Raw genomic sequence first — 24,313 nt, 5'->3', positions numbered from 1 at the left:
TGAGGACTCGCTCGGTGTGCAGCAGTGCAGTGCCGGAGTCTTTTCTCCCATTCATTATGTGCCTAAAGCTTGAGTTATCCTCTCCTTGGTGCGGGGATGAATGTTATTAAAGGCATAGCTGTCTGACACAATCTAATGAAAAATAGGATGTATCTGAAGGTTATGTTGCCAGCCAGCTCACAAATGCCTGTTTCATTTTTCCCAGGCCAATGTAATTCCTACCTCTTGATAGATCTTTTTTTTTTTTCTTAAGCCCCCCCCCCCATGTGTGTGGCTTTGTGTGCAGGAGCCTCATCATAAAGAGACCTTTATTATCTGTGTTTCTAGATGCTCAACAAAGGGCGAGACTGGACTTTTTGGCAGATCATACACTTGTGAAAAACGGCCTCTCTGGGTTGGAAAGCGCCGGCTGTTGCCATGCTGATTTAATTGGCGTGCGATGTCGACATTTTAAGGTAGGCCTCGCTCAAGATTAAACCGAAGCATTGCGGTGGACGACATGAAGGCGACCGCGTGATGGTGACAGTGAGGGACGACTGCTCAGACTTCGGGTCATATTGCGCTTTTCAGATCTCTGTCAGAGGTGGCAGGTCACGCCAAACCCCCCCCCCCCCAACACTGACGCTTTCCAGCTTTGGTCAGTCCCGAGCATCCCCCCCCCCCGCCTCTTTCGTTCCCTGCCCGCTCGGCCCCTTCAGTCCCTAACAGCCCGATCAGAGCCACATGGGAGGCCTGTGACAGGCACGCCAGATAGGAGCGTAACTTTTACACTTGTATTCAAGCATGCGCTTCTCTGCAAAGTCACCATGTCAACATCTTTTTATAGGTTCATGACTGGTTCCATCAGCAGGGAGGGCAGGAGCACATTCTTGATGCTGCAAAATGTAAACTTGAGCCAAACACATGCATCATCCCGGTGGTGGGAATTTATCACGACTTGTCTAGTTCCTCTTTTGCCGAAGACCAACATAAATAACACATGATACAAAAGTGGCACTTTTTGGGGCGGGGTTCTTTATTAGATCAATTACGGTATTTTCCGGACTATAAGCTACCCCTTTTTTTTTTTTCTAGATTTTGAACCATGCGGCTAATACAACAGTGCGGCTTTTCTGTGTATTTTTCTTTCACCAGTAGGGGGCGCTCTATATTTCAGAAAATACGCTAACTAATTTTTTATGATTTTTTTTTTTTTTTTTCTATTTGGTCTGTTCCGTTCTAAATAGCCGAATTGTTGCTGTGTTTAAAAGGTTGATGTACTTTTATGTGCATTCACAGTACAAAATCGTTCTGTACATGCACTGAACACATTTTTTTTCAACATAGAAAACTGAGCCTTATTGCCTGGTGCGGCTTGTATATCATTGTTTAATTTAATTTAATTTCATTTAATTATTTAGTTTTTACTTAGGTATTTCTTTATTTTTTCCTTTATTTTTTTATTTATGTATGAATTTTTTCATTTATTTATTTTGCATTAACAAGTTACTACGGCTTATATAGAGGTGCGCCGGAAAATACGGTAGTAGTTATCCTTACTTCATTACTGTGTTATAATACTAGTCAATAGGGAGCTAACTATTTTTGTAGCTGCAACTTGGTGCACTAAATAACTAATGACACCACTTGTCATGTAGAATTTACTCTCTTGATTTCTAGCGGCAGTTTGGCCCTCTGTGTGTAATAAGCCGCCGAGCCTAAACACAGATGTTTCCGGGTCAGCCAGCAAGACCTCCGACAATTGGTCACCAGCGCTTAATGCATGTAAATCACAGCCAACATCAAGTGCCCCCGTATCCACGGCGATGCGGGTGTTCCCTTCGACCCCTCAAAAAAAATGAGTTACAATCTCGACGGTGGGGCCGCGACGCTCCAGCGCTTTGGAAGCTGAAATTTCGGGGTCATGACTCATGTCAGCGTCTGACCCCTGGCGTGTAACATTGAAGGGCTGCGTTGGTAAAATATACAGTTCTGCTCGGAACAAATCTTTGGAGAAACTTGTGTTGTCAAATACAAATACTCACTTTCTTTCGTTTGCTGACTTGTGAGTGCGTGATCGCTCGATCACTTGCGGAGGGTTGAAAAGAGGATGAGGGGGGCGGGGGGGTGGGGGGGGTTCATGTAACTATCGTCTCTGTTGTGCGGCACGGTGGTTTGTTAGGGATGTTTTTGAAGCGGCGAATCTCCGTGTCAGATTATGCCACACCATCCATTTGACTTTCATAAGGTGTTTACGCTTCAGAAATTGTGGCGGTGGCTTCTCTCTTGTGCAAAGGCGTTTACATATGTTGCCTGGTTCAGAATTGCTGCCCCAGTTATTGCTATCATTCTTAAAAAAAAAAAAAAAACTGCAAAGTGGAACATTGTGCTTGTCATTTGAAGTTTTGTTCTATTTCAATCTTCTTTCAGTGTATCATCATGGGATGCTTTTTTTTTTTGGGCAAAAATACAAATCAGAAAACAAATGGACAACACTGGCGTGTAATTTAAAGTTTTAGGTGACCACAAGATTTGCAGTTTTTTTTTTCCCAGGAGTCATTTTAAATAGTTTGAGAATCAGATTAAACAAACTTTGTCGAGTTGTGATGCGTGAGCCAAGAAAGAAGGCAATCATTTGGGGGTGATGATCTAAATAAAGCTGCGGGGACCGGAATTTATTTTCACCATTTGCCTCAACGGACCAGTTCATGTCCGAGATTCATAGTTCATAAACGCGGAAGTTGTCTGGTTAACAAAGAATAAAAATAAAGATTAATAATAAATAATATAATAATGGGTTGGGTAGAGAACTTTGCCTAGCTATTTATTTTGTGGTAGTTATTGATCCGGAATGGAAATTTTGGCATTAATAGCAAAACTGCATTATGAAATCTATTTATATATCTTAAAATAAAACAAGCAAAATATTTTTTATAATTGTGATATATACATAAAAATGTTCACTTAAGTACTTGACACTTTTCATTCCTTGCATTTTTTGTTGACATCACATTTAAATTGAGGCATGCAAGGTCCATTTTTGAAAATCTACTTTCTTAAAGAGCCATCTTGGCAAACCCGTTAAAGGCTGATGATTTCCACAAAGCCCGCTACTGATGTGTTTGATGTGGACAATATTACTTAACACCTGGGCTCTTGTTAGTGAGGAGAATTCTGCTGTCGGGATCACCGGGAATATCCGAAGGGGATGGCAAGGATGAAACAAGTGCATGTGGGGAAAAAAAAAAAACACAGTGTGAGTCCTGTTCAAAGGCACAGACGACCCCGGAGTGGATTAACATTTATTGACAATTGTTCAAGCTTTTCCTTTTTCTTTTTTTTTTTTTTTGCTCCAGGACAAAGATTCAAACGTAATTGCAGCAGTTGTTCCAGCAACTGATCACCGACATGGCAACAAAAGCCTCCCTAATAGCGGCTTCATTAAGGATTAGAAAGTCTCGATTACAAAACAAATTAAGGGCGCTCTGATCTTAACATATAGGTGGAACGGCGTGATAGCAAAGTTGAAGCCGTTAGATGGCTGAAAAACTTATTACAGCTTAGCGCTGAGGTAGCACTTTGCTATTGATTTTACGATAGCTAGGTATGATGATTTATGGAGTGCTTGTGTCAGTATAACAAGCTGAAGGACACACAATATCATCTCCAACATCATTAAAATTCAGAGGTCTCCAGAGCTAGCTCATCAAGTACTGTTCACCACCTTGGAATTTCACACACACACACACACACAGTTAGAAATGTCCAGTTCATCATGAGTGCCTCCGCTATATCGAGCATTTTTAAGCAGTCATTTTTGGGGGTTTTACAGCATCTTAACTTATCTTAAGTTGTAAGTGACCTCTGATTTTTTTTTTTTGCGATTATGATTCTGATTTAAAAAAATAAATAAATAAATAACAAGCAGCAGACAGTGAGTATTTCTTGCTCTTTTTCTTTCCCATTCTAGTTAAAGTTTAAAGAAAACAGAAAAGACAATTTACGAAAAACTGCAAGATTAATGCGAAAATACCGCAAAGAGAAGCTAACAAAACTAGCATCGATGTTAGGCTAGTTAGAACTTTTTAAAGGGGAAATCAAGTCAAACATTTTCTATTTTTTTTTTTTTAATTTCTATAATTATCTGCTTGCTGTTGATTGAAAATGACATCACAGTGCCCAAGGTTTCAGGTAACGATGAATCATGGATCACCTGTTTTCTGGGTTTGGTCGCAAACTGCGCCATTAGGCACTGTGATATTATTCATCATAAGACTTTAGTGTTTTTTGTGTGTCGCTCAGCTAAAATTATTATTTGAAATTTGAATGTTTTGACTTCTAAGCATGTCAAGAATGAAATACTGTGCAGGCAAATCTGAATTTAGCATTATGAGACTTGCCTGTGAATATGTGTTGCTGCGCCTTGTGTGTTCATATAGCAGTTGTTCGAAGATTTTTATAATTGCTGCAACATCAACAGCATGCTCTTCTATGCTAACCCCGTCAGCCTTTTCCATTATGGCAGCATTAAAATAGACTACATTTGTTCGACGAAATTACACATTTTGGATGATTTGGTGTTTAAATGCTCATTATTTCATTCTTTTTAGTTTGAAGTGTCACTTTTATGGAAAATAAACTGCTTGAAGATAACGCATGTTGCCTTTTTCTTGAAGAACAGGTGTTGAGGAATACTGGGAAAGTGTGTTTTAATACATTTAAATGTGAGGCAGGGTAAAACTATTTGATGAATTGTTTTTGGATATAAATATTTTCACCAATCGCTCTCCCGCCATAAACGGGGGTTTGACCATATAGTACGCTTGTGCCAACAAGTTTCTTTTTAAGATGTCTGATGCAGTGCTACATCATACCGTGACTCTCGTTCGCATCCGTTTGAACTACTTTCACCCTGTTTTGCATTTCGCGTGCTTTCCTACAGCATGCTTATGTTGTGATTTGCGTCTAAGCCTGGTAATTGTGCGTATCAAACGCACAGCAGTGCGGTTCAAAAGGTCTCCCTTTAACACGACCAGTGTCTCTCTCGTGGTGCAGCAACCGCCAGACTTGGTGGCAAAAATCTGTGGTACACTAGAGCCCCCTGTGGGCAGCCGGCGGTACTGCCTGCTGCTGCTTAACGAGCCCTGGTTGGATGATTTGGCCAAATGCTTGTCATTATCTGACTGCTCTTCCCATTGTTTCTTAGCAGTTTCAAAATGATGCTCTGCTAATCTTCATTTTCATGTGACATATTTAGCAAATAGAGACATGGCTCGGTTTCCCCAATATATTCCAAACGTGTTATGGTTTATATAACATTGCATTAATTTATAAATTAACAAGTCTATAAAAAGGTTGATCCATCTATTTCTTGTGCTCGCCAGGATCGCACTTGAGCTGGAGCACGATCCCAGATGACTTCAGGCGGGAGGCCGGGCAAACACCCGTTCACACCATTTAGAGTCCTCAATCAAAACCTAACCGGCATTTTTTTGGGGCGGGGGGGTGTGAGGAGGCCTGAGTACTCTAAAAAAGGTGATGATAATAAACTAAAATTGCATTGTGAACTTAAGCTAAAACATCCATGTGCATTTTCTACTTTTTTATTTTTTATTCTTAAAAAAAAAACCTCAATAAGGATGAGCTTACCCAATTTCGGCCTGTAGGATGCATGTAAACTTCAGGACCTTGTTTTGCAGATTCCTCTGGATCCAGCCCTCCTCTTCCTCCTCCTCCTTTTCTTCAAGGATGCCAGATTCTCTCCATCATCTCCTCCAGCAGTGAGGTCTAACTGGCAGGGCAGGGGCGTGTGCACGGACATGCTGGGTGCTGGCAACGTGCTCCGTCTGCTTGTGAGTAATGCAACTACAGACAACCCCCACCGACCCAACACACACACACACGCGCGCACACACGTATTGGTAGAGAAAGCTGGGCTGTAGATGGTGAGAAGGGGGCACTCCTGCTGTGACTTGGCGCACCCCGCTGGACAGCTGGAGACTTGGGGAGAGGAAGCGCTGCCAAAGCGGGCTGACAGAGTGGGGGGGTGCTGCAGGTGCAAGGCTGGGCGAGGCCCGAGGTGGCTCCCATACCTGCAGCTGATCACCGGCCCATCATTAGTAATTATCTCTAGCAGTGAGGTAGAGGGGAAGCGGCTGGACACACACGTTTAAGAGCACTTTAATATCCTTTGACTCAACGCCCTCTGTTTATGTTGGGTTGCAAAGTATGTCATAACTGAGTAGCGGTTTCAATTGCATTCTGAAAATGAGACAATTGAAAAAAGTTGCAATGGGGGTGGAAAATCGCTTTGAGAATTTTTCATGGGAATTATTAATTATTATCATTATTACTATTATTATTATTATTATTAATAATAATAATAATGATGATGATTTTTTTTATTGTTATTTATGTTGGGGGGGACCAAAAATGTAAATATTAAAAACAATCAGCACAACCCACTGAGCATGTGAAATCTAAGCCCCATGAATCAATCCTTTCAGGTCTCAATTGATTCCTCATTAAATTCATCAAGTCATTTTCATCAGCATCATCTTCTGGTTTAATTGAGTTCCCTGCAATTGTGCCCCCCCCAGCCAACACATGACATAATTTCACTTTACAAAAAACAAAATTGAACATTTTGTACCTCGAGTCCTGTTATTTGAGTAAAAAAATCTTATCCCAACACGTTCAACAAAAGAATGATCATTTTTTAATAAGTAAACCTTTAAGTGCAAATAATCACACGCTCTCAAAATATCAACAAAGCGCGTCAAAAACGTTCCCGCGAGCCAACGAACGCACAATCCGCCATCTCAGCTTGCCGCCCGTATATGCAGATGAGAGCAAAGTGTAGCAATTTATCAGCAGACTCTTCATCACAACGCAGCTTTGAGTGCTGCGTGCGTCCGTCCCGGTAAGAAATAACACCGCTTTAATGTTCGGAATACCAACCTAGCAACCCCCCTCTCTCGCTCACTCTCCATCTATTTGCTTAATCTTGATTCATCAGTTACCGAGGCTTATTATGGCGCCCTGACAGCGTTCTCGGGCTCTTGATAAATGACACTGCTCAAGCCCGATTCAAAACGTGAGGCTCAAGTGCCAATTATCTCGGCAGACCTGGTTAATAAGGGGGATCGCTTGTTAACTATCTGATCTCGGCACGGGCATCATTTGTCATTGGCGGCCCGTGTTTACCTCCGAGACGGCGGCTCGCGACACCCCCCCCCTTGCCTAACATATGTAAAACCTGGATCTTTGTTCCTTTAATAACCTTTTATTAACAGCCTGACATCATGATTAAGTCGGGTCCAAACACGCACACAATGAAGTACACAATTACCCTCACGCCCACGCGCGGCATCGCGGCAAGCCGATCACAGTCAGAGCGGAGAATAATGAATATTGAGCCGGCGTTTGATCCATTCTGCATGGAGAGTCCAATTTGCTCGAGCACCTGGAGCTGTGCCACCGCGTTGAGGTTTTTTTTTTTTTTTTTTTGGAGCCCATGATGGATACTCATGGGAGCTTATTTCCACCAGCGCATCTTCTACTGATTTGTAAAGATGATAAGTGCTTTGACCTTAACTCATCATTACAGCTCATTAGCGCTTTTGTTTGGAAGGAGATGAGCTCGTTGCAAACAAAGCTGTTTGCTGCCAAGTCAGAAACTATGTTTTTTTTTTTGTTTTTTTCTCGTCCGTAGGTCTCGAGGTCTCTGATTAATCAACGCTCGCCGCGGTCAGAAGAGCGCTCGGCTCGCTTGTCTTTGCGGATGTTAGCATGCTGTCAGCCACATCTTGAGGGCTGGCTAACAGGCCGGCGGCTTGGCCTTAATCTGTATTTTCGTTCCTGGGAAAGTAGCAAATAAAATATTTTGTAGGTCTGCGTAGCCAAGGGACTTTGTCTTCCATCATGAAACACCTCCTGCTCGTAAGCGCAGAAGTTGTAAAGTACTTCCAGACAGCGCTCGGAACATTCCTTTTAACCTTCGTTGGCCAGGGTGAAATACCAAAAAAGTGTCACAGGGGTGCCACGAGATTTCCGAGAAGGCGAGTCGTGGATTTTTTTTTTTTTTTGCTTTGACCTACAAGTGCAAAATTGAGATATGAGCAATGATTGGTGGCCAGGAACAGATAAGTCACTTTACCATAAGCAACAGTTTGGCAAATTGTGAACCATTCATCAAAAAAGAGCTTTAAAACATTTTCTCCCCACTCAGTTTTACCATCAAAGTAAACAAACCGTATTTTCTTGACTATAATCCGCAAGTTTTTTCCTTGATTTTGAACCATGCGGCTAATACAACAGTGTGACTTTTCTGTGGATTTTTCTTTCACCACTAGGGGCGCTCTAAAGTTTGAAAAATACACAAAATAAATCTAGATTTTTTTTTTTTTTTTTTTCTCTTGGGTCTGTTCTGTTTTAATTTTAAGTTGTTGCCATAGTTTTACTTTGGGACAGTCCACTTAGCTTAATGCTAACAAACAATGAAAGACGCCAATGACACACTCGCATCGGTACTCACAGTTTTAGAAGTAACTAACGTTTCAAAAATGGTGGACTTCATATGACAATACTCACAGGCATAAAATCTTTGTCCTCCGTGAAAAATGAAAACATCACAGAATCTTGTGATTTAGGATACAAATGTTCTGAGTTCCGTCTAACGGCACCACCGTACACACCCACACACAAAAAAAAAAAAAATCAACTGTTTGTTCGAAATGATTACCTGGATAAGGAGGCCTGGCGTCGTGAGTCGATCTTCACAGCATCCCCACTTCCGGTTGCCCCCCCCCAAAACCTCACCCTCCTCCTCTCATGGAATGCACGACTGTCTCGGCAGCATCTGCTGAGGAAAATAAAGCCCCTTTTCCCTCGCATGTAGTGAGGATGATTTGCATAATATCCCCCTCTGTAAGGTGAAAACAGAATAATAATTGGCTTGCCCTTTTCTCTCTGTGTGTTGTAAAACAGTTAGGAATTAATTTGAGGATAACTGTGCAATTAATTCTAAATGCTAAAGATGGCGTGAGGGCTTTGATACGAAGGTGGGGAAAAGGTACACAGACGGAGGTCACGAAACAAAAGACGAGTGAAGCCGCATTTAAATATAATGTTTTTTTTCTTTTTTCCTCCTTAGGAAGATAGGCAACTTGCAAGCTCGTTTAGTCACGAACCCGCAATTTTGGGGGGGGGGGGGATGGTATTGTCTGTGGGCTTTATAAATGTATATATTTTTTTTAATTTTTCATATTGAACACTTAAAAGACGGCAAGTGAAAATGTTTGGTAAGTTAACAACTCATTAAATTTGCTAAAAAAAATGCATATTATTTCATGGTTCATTTGCTTTTACTTTAGTGTAAGCCTAAAAAAAATATGAATTATTAACTCTTTCTCTACCAGCAAAGTAAAAAAAAAAAAAAATTATATTTGACGTCTCTAGCCGTCAATGGCAGTAAATGAGTTCATTTGTTCATCACTATCCACATGTTTAAATACTTTTTACTAATTTGTTTTTTTTTACTTCTCGGAATGAGAAAAATAATGCGATGGAACCTGCGCCGCCTCCTCCGACAGATGCCGATAAGAAAGCCAGCGTGCATGTCCGTGAAGGTCAGCACGAGAAAGGCTAGTTTGACATGATAATAGTCAAGCCTGACTTGAGACCAGGATTTGACACGATGGCGTACATGTTGGGCTCCGGCGGCGTGATAGTAGGACGTGTCAGTGGCGTGGCGGTGGCTTGTCGGCTGTCCTACCAGGAATAGCAACTTGGTTCCACAGAGGAAAAAGAGGAACATGCCTGGCCTTGATGATGGTGAGAGGATGGAGCACATGCAGATTGCGCCGCACTTCGGAAGTCGCGACAGGCGCGAGGTTTCATCATTTATCACTGCAGTCCTATCCCGTGCGGCGATGGCTCCCCCAGCGCATCACGCGTGCTCTTATTTGTGTTGAACTGCCAGGAAAAGGAAAATAAAAGGCCGACTTACACGCCGTTGAACGGACATGGATGCATCCTATGAGCGAACGTAACATTCCTCGCCTTCAGGGAGGAAACTCTCAGAAAAGATCCAGGCTGACAACGGCGATCGGCCGCCTTTGACCTCACACTTGGATCATCCCGGTTGTGATCAATTTCGGCTTTGAAATCCAAATTGTGAGGGATCTGCGTTACATGTGTCGACGCTGGGAGAGGGGGGGGGGGCTTAAGCACGAGATTTGGGCGGGTGCGCGCGCTCTGCGGCAGCCGAGAGGCGGCTCACGGCTCGTCAGTGGCTTTCTGATAATCCTGGTCTGATCTTTGCGTTTGATCCGCTGCGTGGTCCTGAGACGGCGTGAGCGGCAGCGATTGCTGTAATTTAAAGTCAATATTGTGCTCATGATCCCTCTCTGTGGGCCGGCCAAACCACCTCGCAGTACGATGGAGGGAACGGCGGAGTTATTCTCTGTCAAAGGCCCCGATTTTCATTTTTCGCCAAACTTTAAAAAAAATGAAGTGAATTAACCTTGTGAATGTTTTATTTTATATTTTGTATTTAAGACAATTATATTGTAATTCTTTTGTTCGATTTCATTTCTTTTCTCAGATGAGGTGAGGTGACCGAAAAACTCCATCTGCTCCTGGTCCGGCCCCTCTGTCAAATACTACTGCCTGAAAATAGCTGGGATACGCTCCAGCACCCCCATGACCCTCGTGAGGAGAAGCGGTACAGATAATGAATGGATGGATGTCAGAAATATAATATAAAGAACTCGAAAGAGCTTGAAAAATTAGCAAAAAAAAAACAAAAACAGATCATGTACAAAGTCCGCTCTTTGCAATATGCGGACACCATCATGGACATTCACACGATTCCAGTTTGCATTTTATAGCACTGCATTATGTGTTAGGTGTGGGGTGGATCGCCCGTAGGTAGCGCCGTTAATGCATGTTTTACAACTTGGAATGACTATTTTACAACTCACTGTTTTACGGAATAAACCAATAGTGATAAAAAGGTAAAAAAAAAAAAAAAAGTGGCGTTAGTCAACATTGTTAATGTGACTTTTACAACCTGGCCAGCGAGTCACTATTTTACAACGTAACCGTTTAACGGAATAAACTAACAGTGATGAGGTTTACGGCTGCCTGATCGTCACGAAAAAGTGCAATTCGTAAAAGCCGTTGATGCGCGTTTTACAAGTTGGTCAGAAAAGCGATTCCCCTTTATTTTCACAACTGCAACTTCCTGTCTGACAGTGCACCTCGTGTGACCGTGCACTTCCTCGGTTCTTTTTTTTTTTGCTTTCTAACACTGTAATTCGCCCGACTTCGCATATACTCCATACTTACTCCTCGACACCGGGCTAAATCTTGTCTCCAACTCTGAACAAAAAAAAAAAAAAAAAGTGTAGCGCGAATGCAGGTCTGTGAGCACGTCTGTACACCAGTGGCCCACTTATAACTTAAATGACGAGTTTAGTTAACCTTCCTGATTCAGCCTAACATACTGTTATGACAGCAACGGCGCACTGCATAATTTTCACAGAATTACCATCAGTCACGGCTCCAACTGCTAAAAATATGCTGTACCTGCCGGCTGTACTTTTTTTTTTTTTTTGTAGGATCATGCTTAGGAGTCCAGAGGTGAGGCACTTTGATAGAGCAGCCCGTGAAATATTTGCTGACTTCTATCACCTATGGGACTGCTGTTCTGATGGAGCCAATGATATGTGCCCCCATTAGTCTCTTAGGAGATTTCCTTAGCGCACTTGTCGGCCCGATCCGTGCCAATTAAGTAGCAGAATTATGTATATTAGTTGGAGTCACTTGCACTCGCACGCAACGGAAAGCATATAGGGAGCGATGACGCAGGGATCCCGTTGAATAATTAGAGCGGATTTTCGAAGCCCGGCGAGCTCAATCATATGCTGGCGTATGCTAACTATTTTTAACCTGTTAGTTCTCCCTTTTCCTCGGCTCTCCTTCTGCTCTTCTCTTAATGTAGTCTTCTGTTCCACTGCTGCGACATTGCCCGAGGTAATTGCTGAAAGTCGACACGACATCTAAGCCGGACTGGAGCGCTGCTTAAAAGAAATGCTTTCAAAGGAATTTTTTTTTCTTTCTCTTACGTGCTTTAAACTTATTAAAAGGCAGTCTTTAAACGCATCGAAAGAATCCAATATGTTTGTGTAATTGCACGTGCCTTTAAGAGGCGGGGCCTGGTCAGATGGCGCGTGAGATGCAACGTTGGCGAGTGTCCGGTTGAGAGCTTTGACCGGCAGCAGCTTGTGCATGATTTTGATTTTAACTTAAGACCAAGTGATGTGATTCAAAGCAAAATGTCCGGAGGGATTTTTTTACACTGAATTTGACTCTAACCATAACAATAATAGGATGTGTATAATATATATGATATATTTAGTAAGATTTATGAAGTAAGGATTGGATTCAACAAGAGGGGGAATTTTTATTTGAAGCTATGACAGCTATAAATTACAATGCATGGTAAAATCTGTACTGCACGAGCTTTTATAGGTCAACTTAAAAAAAAATAACATCAAAATCCATCTCTGATTTTAAATTTGTTCTTGACGAATGTAATTATTTGCATAAGAGTTAAAAAAATATATAAAAAATGACTGAGTTAACTGGTGAGTAACGACCAATTTATGATTTTCTTATCAGAACATGAATGTCAAATTATATAAAATATATAATTATATAAAATAGAAACAAGATCAGATCAAACACTATAATAAATTCAATCTTATTCTCCCTCTGTTGTTTCTCACATGAAGATAAAAGTATTGTCGCGGATTGTAGCTCAATGTAAAGGATTTTAAAGTACTGTAGTATTTCTTCTTCAAAAAACTCAACAACTGTGGCTCTCCTTTCCTACTTGCAAGGACATTACAATAAGTATACTGTAAGACCCCCCCCTCCCCCCCGAAAAAAAATAGCTAGTGTGCAAACGCTAAACAGCAACATAGCGGGGCAGCACTGTCCCCTTAATCGCTTACAAACAGCGCACATCTAAACGCAGCAAAACATGAATTGCCGCCCCGTCTGTAAACACGTCACGTGTTTGGTCTGCCATCCGTACAACGCTCACAGCCGTGACGCTTCTTCTTTACGAGCCCACTGCAGTGCGGAAATCTGAAGTGTAGCGAGCGGGCCTCTTCTTCCCGTCGTCATCAGTATTCTAATGACTCGCCACCGCCGTTGCTGTGTGTTTATTTTTAGAGATGGAGAGATTGATGAGATGCTCATATCGTCCTTAACCACCAACTAATTAACTAATTAGGACATTCAAATGAACACTTGCAGCGTGGCACAGGAATGGGCAAACGGCTCATGACTGCGCTCAGCGGCGTGCACGGTTTTTGTGTTTGCATGCGGTGATGAGGGGAGATGTTGATAACAAAAAATGCTCGCAGTGCGAAATACTAATGTTTGGTGACTCTGCTTAAGTGCTTAACACTAACACTAAAAATTAAGTAATTCACTACCAGCCGAGTAAAAAAAAAAAAAAAAAGGATCTTTGACGTGTTTAGCCGTCAATGGCAGTAAATGAGTTAAGCAGCAAGTGAAATGTAATGCGAGTTTTATTCTCCGTACGAACACAATGCAAAACAATTTTTTGTGCTGATAATTTTTTGTTCTTGTGACAAATTATCAAAGCAGATTTACATTCCTTTTTATTTTTGTAGTAAAAAAAATATTCTATGCGGCCTCAGTAATATAAAAATGGTATTTTAATTGATATTGCGTTCGTGTATTATGAATCAAGTAGCAAAATCTACCCGTTTTTTTTTTTTTTGGACCATTTGAGAAGCCGGCCATTTTGCCACTTGCCGTCGACTGAAAATGACATCACAGTTGCTCAGGACTCAGGTCACGACCAATCACGGCTCAGCTTATGAACATCACGTGACCAAGCTCAGAAAACCGCGATTGGTCGTCACCTGAGCTGCAATGATGTGATGTCAAATTCAGTCGACAGAAAGTGGCAGTACAAATCAAAATGGCCGCCCCTGAGATGGATAAAAACAGGTGGATTTTGCTTCTTAATTGACATTCCATGAAAGCAATATGAATCAAAATGTCATTTTTACATTACTGGGGCCACATATAATATCTCATAAAGAAAGTTTTTGGCATAATTTCTCCTGTATTGTATTTTTACCCAAGTATCAATCCTGCTGAGTATTTTTACCACTCCTTTAAAATTCCCCATTACGGTTACACTGACGGCTGAAATGATCTTCATTAATCAGATCATGTTCTCTCACTCACGCAAGTGTTCATGCAGATCAATGAGGCGTCGTCATGGCACGTCTATCTCCTCAGTGCCCCAAAACTCATTGTTGTGAGCTCCCCATTGCCAATCACGTCCCACTTAAGTTGACTTTGACCTCTGAACTCATCTGAGCTGAAGCTGAAAGCCCTTGAAAACAAATGCATCATTCTGTGTATTCTAATGACTTTCCGTCCCATTGGTACTTTGACCGATTCACCTTGTGCTCGCTCGGCTGTTTGCTTCAGTTTTTTTTTTTTTTTTTTGCGTGTTTAAACGCCTTTACAATGTGTTTTTAAAAAAAAAAAAAAAAAAGTGTTTTGAGGGATATTGCGGATTTTTAGCGATTGCGCCACTGAAGCCGATTTTCTCTCCAGGATCTTTACATGATGTGAGGATTGCCGTAATATGCGTTGCTGTATTAGTTCATTATTTTCTTTCCTTGGCATTTGAGCTTGCCAAACCACATTGCTTAATAGCCATAAACAAGTAAATTGCATTTCCTACTGCGCTTTTGGGAAAACGTGAACATCTGACCGGCTGAGTCTTGTTTTCTCGGCTTAAAATACCTCATTCGTATCTTTTTTTTTTTTTATGAAAGGGGAATGCAGTACATCACATGTATTCTCGCGTGGTTGTCTTTTAAAGGTTAATAATCCTTTTAATTAAAGGATAAGCCTGCTATTGAACACAAAATGTAATCACCCAAGGACGGAGAGCTAAAGAGGGAGAATATAGCCTTTGCAATTAGCCCAATGATTAAGGTTTTAGTGCTGGACAGAGATGAGGGAGCTTTGGTAATGTGTCATAAAATTCATAGAGATGTTGGGGGGGTGGAGGGGGGGGGGGGCGCTGCAATGATGTCGCTCGCAGCTTTACAGCATGCGCGCCTGCATGCGCACGCACGCATGGCATCGGCGAAACACAAGGCTCCCAAGCGCAAAGAGCCGCAACAGCTGTTCTCGCTTCAGCTCGGCAAAATATGATCTCTCCATCAACGAGACCTGCATCTGTATTCATCCGAAGCCATGATCAATAAACACGCCCATGCGACAATAAATGATCTCGGAGAGGGAACCCAAAAAAAAAATCAGACGTTCACTTTAATCACCAACGCTGTTAATCAATAAAACGGCTTCATATATTTTAATTAAAGTTTTAGTTGCTGCAAATGTTGGCCAAATATATACGGGTGTCGTTTTTTTTTTTTTCATTATTGGAGCCAGTTTGGACTGAGGAACTGAGACGGCAGCTGCTGATGACCAGTCACGCTCGGCCTCGCATGTTTGTAATTGCATTTTTTTTACCTACAGAGGGTGTTAAGAATCCTTGTTAAAAAAAAGCGCGACAAAATCTCACAATGCCAATTATGGCCGAGCAAATGACCAGGTAGGCAATATCTAAGCTGTCAGGAAAGGTTAGGAGAAATGAGAGGAAGAAGATGGACTATTCAGACATTCATCATGGCCGTAGTTGCCACTTCCAAATTGAAAATTGGAGGGAAAGCATCCTTCATTTTCTCTAAATTTGAATCAGTTCGACTGATTATTGCTGTGAGTGACAGAAAGGCCCGGATAAATAAATAGGATGGTAATTCCTTGCTGGGCTGGATTCATCCCGCATTATTTTATGTTTTTTTTTTTTTTTCTTCGAGGTGACAGCAAATGATGAATGAGATGCAGCACAATCGGACGTGAACTCGGAGCGCATGCCAATGGGAACATGATGCCTGCACATGAACTTGTATTAATAGAGCTAATCTGGCCCCGGCCGGCGTTTGGTGGGCTTCTTCATTGGCCGCACTCTGCTCCGTGTTGCCACGTGAGAGTTTCTCCCCACCATCTGTCTCCTTCCCGCTCTTGTATATTACATTTATACAGCATGCGTGCAAATGTAGCTTCTGCCTTTTAATGGGATTGCGAGCCAAGCGTAAAATGAATATTCTCTTCTTCTGGCCACCGCGGCCAGGCTGGAGCCAAAAAGCTTTTGTCAATGTTCATTTCCAACTGCGTTGTACTTTGAATTCCATTTACGGTGTGCTGTAAATTGAAGTATTGAAAAGCAATTGAAGTTTTTTTTTTTTTTTTTTTCACATGCCATCAGTGATGTTGTAAAAGGAGGTCAAGGCAAAGAGTTGTAAAAACAATAAGTAAGGGTGGAGGGGGAAAAAAAAATCCACTTTGGTTTAGTTTCAAAGCATGTGACGGAATTTAATATAGTTGATTCGGTTTAATGTGTATTCATGGATCGTTTGGGCTTTATTGATTGCGGGTTTTTCAAAGTTTCAGTCTGACTAAAGTACACAGTCCGATGGGGCTGACGTGGTTTTATTATTTCGGGACATGTTCTAGTTGGGCAGAAAAAGTAGGACTCCATCTGAGGGAAGAAAACCGGTGCGCTACCTGCGGTATGTGTGTCACAGTTTGAGGATACAGTGGCGCCTTGAGATGCGAGTTCAATTTGTTCTGCGATCTCGCTTGTAACTCAAAACACTTTGTTCAGCATTGAAATGAATGGAATTCCACCCTCTCGCTTAAAAATCACAAAATTGTTTGCAATCCGTTTTTTTTATAAGATAAACAGCATTCTATAATGTACTTTACAAAAAACATACAGTAATGATGTAATTAAATAAAGTTTTTGTCACTATTTTTTCTCAGGAAACTGCAATAATTTTAGTTGTTTTTGCAGAGGATCAAGAATATATGCCCGTCAATATTGTTAGATTATCTGTCTACATGTGTTGCTCTACAATTTGTGTTCAAATAACTAAACTTAGCTCGTTAGCCCGTCTATGGCACTCCGCATTGTTAGTTAGCATCAAGCTAAGCGGACTTTCCCGCATCTAAGCTATGTGGCGGTGAATATTTCAATTGAGTTCTCTGCCACCACATTGTGCTCGTATCTCAACTTTTTACAAATCAGAAAAATCGGCTGATGGATCGCTAATATCTTGAAAAAAAAACTCGCAAGTAAGGTCATTTGTATCTCGAGGCTCCATGACATACCTTTTATATTTGAAAGCAGCTCAATGTTTAATCGAACCAAATGTTCAGTTTATGGTCATATTCAGCGCCAATCCAATAACGTTTCATCTCTGTTAAACCTTGTTTTTTTTTTGCCGTCTTTAGCCATTGTTGACTCAAGGTGAGACCCGGTATTATCCGCGTACAGGCTGCTGTTTTTATTGTTATTTTCAAGAACGGGCCCATTTTGTCATTTAATTGAGGCTCATGGGCTCGGCTTCGTAACGGCACACGGGGGAATAAGACGTCAAGCGTCTGAATTTCCGCCGCCATTAACGGTTCCACGCTCAATTAGAATGCATAGGATCCTGACATTTCATAACTTACGAGTCTCCGGGCTGATATAACAGCATGCTATAAAAGAAGCGCCGATTCGAAAGACACAGCGCCAGATCCTTACATCCTCTCTTTTTTTTTTTTTTATCAGTGTGAGTGAAATCACGACTGGATAAAAGTTTGGCATGACGAGATAAAAAGCCAACTGTGGTTATTGCCGCTGTTTGTTGGGTGTAAAGACACCAGATTACCTTTTTGGATGTTTTCTATAGCCGTCAATCAAATGCGGTTTCATGGCCGTGTCCTCCCGCCTCCACGTTGAATAAATCATGCCGCACAGGAGGATTAACAAGCACGCATGAATGACACTGTCATCATACGAGAGGAATGCCAAACGGCGGCAAATTGAGCCACTTAATAAAAAGGCCGGAATTCTAATCTTGGAAAAGGTGACGCTGACTATTAGAATTATGATGATGGAAATGTATTTTGATGGCTACTTGCTTTTTCTTTGGCGATCCCTCGCCACCACTTTGAGAGCAGACAGGTCCCATTTAGCAGGTAATTAATAGCGAGCCACCGAGGCAAGAATGAGCTATTATTTCTAATGAGTTTTGTGATTCCATAAAGCATCCTCTCCAACACAACCGGCGCTTTCATTTCGACCTGGTTACTCTTTTCCAGGGATGTCATTTCGTGTAAGGTGAGGAGAGGTACATTTCGGCTCATTTACAAAAGGAATGTGACACTGTTGCTGTGAGCAATTATTCCACATTGATTGCTGGAATAATTTAGCGTATAAAGATGAATGAAAAAAAAAAATGACACGTGTGCGACGTATTTTTCATTCTAACTCTCCGGTCCTTCACGCCAGCAAAGTGGCGATGAGTTATACAAGAGAATCACTTACGATCATAAAGCACCTAACACGGATTAGAAGCACAGCAGATGAATTGAAGTCATTTTGCTTGTGAGATTGATGACATTTTCTTTGGCTTCGCCGTTGGTGGCAAAGCAATAAACTTAAAATAGGTGAGCCCGTCTGCCTTGAACAACAAAGCGCCATCGCCATCGGCGCCTTCAAGGTGGAGCCTCCTATGGGTGACCGCTGCTGCGCGTCGCCGCAATATGACAGATTAACGACAACAGGTTGAGCCCTGCACTTTGGGACGCCCGCAATCTCAATTATGTCCGTCTTAATGTACACTGAACAGCCACGCCGGGCCGGGCCATGGACGGGGTAAACACACTTGCAGGAAGCACACCGGTGACAGGATAATAAAGTGCCGTGATTGATTCAGGCTTGCCGGGGGTGCCGGGTGGCTTTATTGTGCGGGAGGAGCGCTACCAGATTGTGTGTGGGCTTCTGTTGCGTTGTTGCGGCGGCAAGATAAGAGCGGTCGAGGAATGCTCCGTTTTGATTGAGACTGTTGCTTCATTAATGTCGTCGTCGTAGTTCGCAGTGGCGGAGAAGAGTACTGCATCAGCTCATGTATGCGAGTGAGCCAACCGAAAAATTTGCTGCAGCTGTAATTAGCGTCATGTTTGAAGAGTGGTCATGTTGTTGCTGTGTCTGTTACCGTATATTGGAGAGCAGAAAAATGACAGTCATCGTAGGCATGTATTCTTTATCCTCTGCAAAGAACAACTAATATGACTGCAGCTTCCTGGAGAAGCTGTGACAAGCTCCACTTGTGTGTAGAATACCGCCTCAAGGTGGCCAAAGCGTGCACACCAAAAAGAGGAGTACGATCTGCTCTGAATTGAAGCAAAAAAAAATGTGGCTAAAACTGTTCATTTTTTATATTTCATTTAATCACAGTGTAATATTACTGAATGTTTATATAAAGCACAATATCATGGCGTGTCAGGTTGTTACAACAATCGGTTGGAATCGAAAAAAAGCGATTTTGATTTAAAAGATTTAACCAAATCAAAATGTTACACTTTAAATGATATTGACATACATGTCGAATCATCTTTTATTGGAGAGATGCACATAAGTGCTGTCAAGCCATTAATTAGAATTAGAATTAGAAATCCCTTTATTGTCATTGTACTCAAGTGTGCAACAGAGATTAGAGATTTTATAACATTTATAACTAATTTATAGCAACATTAGCTTTCTTTGATTCTTTAATATGTTTCTATTCCTGTAAAATGCAACTGTTAGACAATACGCCAAAGACATTAAATGGTATTTGAATTTGGCTTTGCAGAGTGCACGCATTATTTTTTTATTTCTCTCCTAAATTTGGCTGCAAAATGAGCAGAGATCAGCTGCCACTGAAAGTAAATAACACGGAGTTAACTTTTTGTATTTTTTAATGCTTCATAAAATTTAGACCAATCTCCAAAATCAACGCTTTAACTTTAACACCCCTAATATACAATATATCTTTTGAAGGAAATGCCATATTTCCAGTTCGTTCATATTGTAAAATGGCAACAGAAAACTCATTGCGTCATCAAAATGGAACCGTTCTTTCTTTCCTCCCGCGTATCTTTTACAACTGGCCCAAAAGGTTTGACGTGTTACCTGGCTGATAAGTCGCCAGCAGCACGCCGTTCTTCTGCGCCCGCCGTTGGGAAGCCAGCTAATGTATATTAATGGGGCCAATAAAAGCAACTAATTGAGCATTCCACATCTTGCTGAGTCGGGCGTCTGTGAGTGACATTGTGCAGCTCCAGGACCTCCAGCAGACTACCTTTATTAGTTCTCTGAACGGCGATGGAGGTCAGGCCGTTAAAAGCAGGAAGGGCTCGCCCACTAAGTGTGGCTGCGACCGCCTCTTGTTCGACACAACAAATCTGCGCGATGTTTGCAGTAAATACAGCCGATATAAAAGATGGGGAAAAAGTTCATCCTCCTTTAAAGTGATTTAATTGAGCACAATAAAATGCGGCCATATGCCTTCCATAAAAAATAAAAAATATGAGCACTAAGTCAATACTCCTCGCATATCAGATTATGCTTCACATGCTGTGTTGATACTGTTTTTTGGGGGTTTTTTTGCGTTTATATTAGTGCTGAATAGCCAATTGAATTCAAATCGACATCACACTTTAGTGGAATGCAATTTTTAGTTCGCAAAGGCTGCAAAAATTGCTTCATTTCGGTCAGTCGGGAGACTTAAGAAAAGAAAATCACAATGAGATCTTTTTTCAAAAGCAGCTCTTATTTTTATATTACATATATTTAAAGATCCTAAAAGTCAGGAGCATTCGTATCCATTGGGTATCAAACTGAATATAACAGAAGATCAAGACGTCGCCATCAATGGCATTCGTCCACAGCAATATTGCTCTTTCTTAATATTTATTTACAAAACAAAAAAAAAAAACTGGAGATGGAAGCGCAGCATTCCCCTCATCTTATCCAGCGTGCGTCATATGTTTGTCAATCAAAATACGTCCCCCATATGTCGCCTTAACAACCTTCTGTGTGCGAAAACCGCCGCGTATATCTTTGCTGGCTCCGCCATAAAAAAAAAAAAAAAAAAGACAAGAGTACATGCCGGTAATGGCGCTCGCTACGAGGTCAAGAAGATTCCTCTGAAGGGGCCGTGTTGTTTTCTTATTCTGTCATCAGCTTTTACTGAAGTGTCATAAGGCGTTTGATTGTAAATCGCAGTGACCTTGAAGACACCGGAGAAAGCGCCGCTCCGTAAAGCAATCATCGCACAGCTGCCCCTGTCAGCCACGCTTGTGTTCACACAGTCACTGTCTGCATTTCCTGATGTTGAACAGAGGAAGGAAGGAAGGAAGGAGGAGCTCCTTTCATGTTTGGGAGAAAAGCTGCAGTAGAAAAGCACGCTATTCTGTCATTCGAAAGACTTTTGTCATCCATCTTCGTATTCGGACTCCTTTAAATATATGCAAATGTATTTACTTGACTGGTTTAAAATGAATCGAATTATCAGGTTCTGTTGACAGTAAATACCCCTTTTTAATTGCCAGAAGATGGCAGCAAAGCACGCCTTTTGTCTAAATGGAACTCCTCAAATAACTTCAACGTTTTACTTTGATACAAAGATGTAACCAGATGGTGCCATAGATGTCAAAATGTACATTCACTTTCCTTGGGCTGTTAATAAAGTCGTGCTGTTTCGAAAGTAAAATCGCAATAGGAATTTTTATTTTTTTATTAATTCCAGTGCGGTCTGGATTAAGGTGCATGGTGATCACTGCTATGTTTAAATATTTATAAAACTTTCAACACTTAGCATGCAGAAAAAAAGCATTTAAAAAAAATATTTAATTTTTTTTGCTCGACAGAACTCCTGGCAAAAAAAAAAAAAATAAAAATGATCTTGTGGTGCATCTTTGTAACAAAACGTGATGCAGTAATCCATGTGAGTCTTTCAAGTAAAATATAAATATTTTTTTTACATTTTTTTCAGCTATCTTAAACAGATGTAGCTTGCTGTTTTCCATCATGCAGACAAGCTGGCGTGTAAAAAGCAGCCATATGCTGTCATCACAGTCTAGCTGCTTTGAACTCTTCTAGCTGCATGCGAGTTGAACTTGGAAAAGTGGAAGAGGGCTGCTTTGCTTGGTATGTGTGAGGCAAAGAGGCGAAGTGGAGCGCAGATCAAGTGTAACCTTACGGCCAGTGATACACAAAAGAAAAGCGCCTGTGTGTGTGTTTTCATGCGAATGGAGATTAGCATTGAGCCATCAGCGAGGCTGCAGTCCCTCCCCGACGCCGCTTCCGCTGTCAGGCCGCCCCCCCTGCTTGTCAGAAGCTCCGACGAGGAGCTGTAAAAACCTTTTCCCCCTCTCCTTAACAACTACAAAACAACACGCGCACACCCCGCCCGCCCGAGCGAGGTGCCTGCTTTTTTGAGGCCTCTTGACAGGACGCGCTGCAGGCACAAATTGTAATTCATAAAGGTTAAGGGGGTCAATGCCTTTTATTACCAGTCTGAGTGCATCCAGCTTGATGGGGCCGGCATGCAAATGGAATGTCTCCGAGTGTTCTATGCAAGAAGTCAGACAGCGGGTGCGTGCTCGCTTCTGAATGGGAGGAAGTGGAAGGTGTCGAATGGGTGGGGAGGTGGAGGGATTGGAGTGGGGGGGGGGGGGGTTCGCATGAGATGGCCGCCTCTCTCCACCTTCCTTCCACAGCCGTGTAAGGACCACACAGCCAGGGCCCGGTTAATTAGACAGTGTGACATTGACCCGCCGTAGTTAACGGCCGCTTTGATATGCGCCGGCCTGCAATTAATTCATTGTAAAGTTCATGTTTTATCATATGGTGAGCTCTGACCTGGAAGGGGCTGCCTCTGACTGGGACCTACTGGTGCAAGCAGTGGAGATTTCAATTCACATGCGAAAAGAATTAGCATCATAATCTTAAAAATAATCTGTTTTCTGGAATAGAATTAGAATGTGTGCACAACATTGGCTGCATGGATGGATGGAGAGAGTGAGAGATGGAAAGAAAGCTTAATTTTGTGATGTGGTATTCTTTGGATTTGAAGCATTTTATGTCTTTCTGCACTGCATTTAGTAATTATGAATTAAGTTTTGGGTTCAGCAACAGGTACTTTTTTGAGTAGTATTTAAAAAACCTGATCTGCTAGATAAAAATGTTAGAAATGAGCGTCAAAGGGACACATAAAATTATCAGATTAAAAAATGCTGTTGCCCAGTGTTATTATCTACAGGGCATGCCTGCTTTTCCTTGTGTTGTCTTTAAAAGTTTATTTTAAAAAGTATCTATCTAACGAGCTGTCTGTAAGTAGGTAGGTAGGTGGGTCTATTGGAGTTAGTATTTGTTTGGAATGATTATTGAATCGAAAATGAGAAGGATCATATAAGTAGCTGTCTTTTTTTGTCGGATTGCCATTACAGTAAAAGACAGTGCTCATTAGACTCTCTTGCGACATCTACTGGCCATTTACAAGAATGACCTTAATTTTGCAGGTCATGCTTTGAGGGAACGTCAGCGTGTGCATGGGAATGGGTACAAAAATAATGTAGAGCTTTGTGTGTTTTGGTCGAGAAGTGAAGTAAATTTTGAGTTGAAGAATTTCGAAGTGTTAGAATGTTAAAAATAAATATCGAACAAATCAGTGACTCTTTTGTACTCGGTCATGTGAACTGATTGTTACCACTTGATGATTATTCTGCATCAATCCATCTGTCCGCACATTAAGTTTGGTATTTTGTCATGTTTAAGTGAAGCGATCATACCTGCGGAGCTACTGTACATCCCATAAAAGCGCGACTCCCGGCGCTCATTACCTTTCCATCACAGAGCAGATGCTGCCAAGTCATTCGTCATGATTACAAATCCGCCTGGTAACGCCTGCAGCTCCACCATCAGCCTGCAAGTAAACTGCAACCATATTGCCCTGAGAAACCAATCCCTCAGGACTGAGTGCTAAATTAACGCCATAAAAAGTGATGGTAGTGGACAAGGGCTCGATGATTGTTTTGAAGGGGAAACGATGTAGGACAACAAGAAAGAGAACTGGACAGGTCCAGCCAATTGGAAATTGAGTCTAAAAATAATAAGATGACTAATTTTTCATTACATCTATTTGTCACAGTTATTTGTATTACCGAAATGTAATTATAGTTTTAAAGCCCGTAAATAATTATTTTTAAATAAATAAATTTTTCTTAGGTCTTTGCATTCGTGTATTACGGTAAACGAAACACATTTGGATGTTTGGTAACCGAATGTGTGTGAATTGTTCGTGGAAATAAAGTTGTGAGAAAT

General features: G+C 41.5%; 1 long non-coding RNA gene across 1 annotated transcript; it reads left to right on the top strand.

Moving 5' to 3' along the window:
- The first annotated feature begins 341 nt into the window (after nt 1-341).
- On the top strand, nt 342-10,706 carry LOC148323795 (uncharacterized). Its single transcript, XR_015846440.1, has 4 exons — nt 342-455; nt 5,364-5,514; nt 5,679-5,831; nt 10,586-10,706. It is a non-coding gene; the product is annotated as an uncharacterized LOC148323795 (long non-coding RNA).
- Nucleotides 10,707-24,313: the final 13,607 nt, after the last annotated feature.

Source organism: Idiotropiscis lumnitzeri, chromosome 14 (assembly GCF_059441095.1).
Source record: "Idiotropiscis lumnitzeri isolate Australia: NSW breed Sydney's pygmy pipehorse chromosome 14, RoL_Ilum_1.0, whole genome shotgun sequence".
In the NCBI taxonomy this organism is placed as follows: domain Eukaryota; kingdom Metazoa; phylum Chordata; class Actinopteri; order Syngnathiformes; family Syngnathidae; genus Idiotropiscis; species Idiotropiscis lumnitzeri.
The sequence above is the reverse complement of the archived record's forward strand: the minus strand, read 5'-3'. Positions and strand labels throughout refer to the sequence as shown.